Source organism: Hibiscus syriacus, unplaced genomic scaffold (assembly GCF_006381635.1).
Source record: "Hibiscus syriacus cultivar Baekdansim isolate YM2019G1 unplaced genomic scaffold, ASM638163v2 tig00004502_pilon, whole genome shotgun sequence".
Lineage (NCBI taxonomy): Eukaryota > Viridiplantae > Streptophyta > Magnoliopsida > Malvales > Malvaceae > Hibiscus > Hibiscus syriacus.
The window spans coordinates 69,207-71,815 of NW_024062018.1; positions in this window are offsets into that span (position 1 = coordinate 69,207).

Genomic DNA, 2,609 nt, shown 5'->3' on the forward strand with positions numbered 1-2,609 from the left:
TCCTTTGATGATGGTTCTCCAACGTCATGTCTAACGTCATTTGTATTTATAACACCTACATCATCATTCACACAAGAATCCTTCCTCGGAAGGGGATTATCATCGAAAACAACGTGTATAGACTCTTCTACAACTAAAGTTCTTTTATTAAATACTCGATAAGCTTTAGAATTTAAGGAATAACCTAGAAAAATTCCTTCATCACTTTTAGCATCAAATTTGCCAAGGTTCTCTTTACCATTGTTTAAAACAAAACATTTACATCCAAAAGGATGAAAATAACTAATGTTAGGCTTTTTATTTTTGAAAATTTCATATGGAGTTTTCTTTAAAATTGGCCTAATCATTACTCGATTTATAACATAACAAGCGGTATTTGTGGCTTCCGCCCAAAAATATTTTGGCAAATTATTTTCACAAAGCATGGTTCTAGCCATTTCTTCTAAAGTTCTATTTTTCCTCTCAACAACTCCATTTTGTTGAGGGGTTATAGATGCTGAAAAATTATGACTAATACCATTAGAATTACAAAACTCAGTAAATCCAAGATTTTCAAATTCAGTGCCATGATCACTCCTAACACTAGTTATAGAGTAACCTTTATCGTTTTGGATTACTTTTGAAAACGTGATGAATTTTTCTAATGCTTCATCTTTAGTACTTAAGAATAGAACCCAAGTATATCTAGAGTAGTCATCTACCAAGACAAATGCATATTGTTTTCCACCCAAGCTAGTAGTCCTAGTTGGCCCAAAAATATCTATATGGATCAATTATAATACTCTACTAGTTGATACGTCATTAATGGATTTAAAAGAAACTCGCTTTTGTTTTCCTTTAGCACAAGCATCACAGATTTTATCATTATCAAATTTAAGCTTAGGCAACCCTCGAACTAAATCACCTTGAATTAGCCGTTGCAAAACACTCATACTAGCATGTCCTAGTCTCCTATGCCATAACCAACTATCATGTTCATCCTTAGCAACTAGGCACAAATTAGTCATATCAATAGAATCTAAATACACCATGTATATGTTTCCTATTCTATGACCAACAAGCATAATCCGATTAGATGCAATGTCAATGACTTTACAACCATTAAAACATGACATTGAATCCCTTATCACAAAATTGACTAATACTCAATAGATTATGCTTTAATCCATTCACATATAAAACATTCTTTATTTGTATGGAAGAGATATTACCAATAGTACCAATACCTTCAATGTGACCTTTTGAATCATCACCAAAAGTCATTTCTCCTCCATTTTTGGAATTAAGCTCAATGAACCGGTTTTTGTCTCCGGTCATGTGTTTTGAGCATCCACTATCAAGGTACCATGAATTTGGATTTGTTTCTCGTGCCTTGTAGCAATGCTCCTTTTCCTACAAACGTAGATTAATTTCTAATTTTTGGTACCCAAATTCTTTTGGGTCCATATTCATTAGTTTCCAAAATCCTAGTCCCCTTAGGTATCCATTTGTGTAGGATATCCTTATATTTAGTAGTAAAGAGCTCCTTAGGAACCCATATACTTCTAATGATTTTTCCATTAGAGGTTCTTTGGGGACCTTTATGATTGTAGTTTTTAAAACTTTTTCTAACAAAGTTGGATTTTGAATTTTCTCCACTTTCAAAACGTTTTCTTCCAACTTTATCAAAAGAAGCTTTAAGATCATCAATTTTCTTTTGATGATCATCATTGACCTTTGAAAGTAAATTTTGCAAATCTAAATTTTTATTTTCAAATTCTTCTAGTTTGATTTGCAAATCTTTGATTTTACTTTCAAGATCGTTGTTGGTTTTTGATATGAGTTTATTTTCATTTTTCAATTTTGAAACATCATTTTTATATTTTAAAAACAATTTCTCATAATCCGAAGCCAACCCATTATATTCCTCTAATAGCTCATCATAGGATAAATCATCAAAATCAGATGAGTTAGAGGTTACCTTAGAATCTTCCCAAAATGTCATTAAGCACAAGTTTGCTACTTCTTGTTCCTCTTCATCGGAACCTTCTTCATCGCTCCATGTAGCCACATGAGTCTTGTGCTTATTCTTTGATTGACTCTTTCTCTTCAATTGTGGGCAATCATATTTGACATTCCGGCTTTTTGCATTCATAGCAAATGATTGGGTCCTTCTCTTTTGGTTCATTTTTAGGCCTTCATTTCGTTTGAATTTTCTTCCTCGGTAAGGTCTCATCATTTTTCTGAACCGTTTGGCAAACAATGTCATTTCCTCATCATCGTCATCTTTATCCGAATCACTCTCATTTTTTGTGGATTTGAGAGCAAATCCAATGTTTTTCTTCTTCTCCTTCTCTTTTGGTGTCTCTTCAATCTTATCAAGATCTTCAAGCATCATTTCATGAGTGAGGAGTGAACCGATTAGCTCTTCAAGAGTTAAGGATGTTAGATCCTTAGACTCGATGATTGTCGTCTTCTTTGATTGCCACGATTTTGGGAGGGAGTAGACTAACTTCCTCATAAGCTTTTCATTTGAAATGATCTCTCCATATGATTTTAGACCATTGACAATCATTGAGAATCTATCCGTCATAGCTTTGATATCTTCATTTGGTTTCATCCTGAAATTT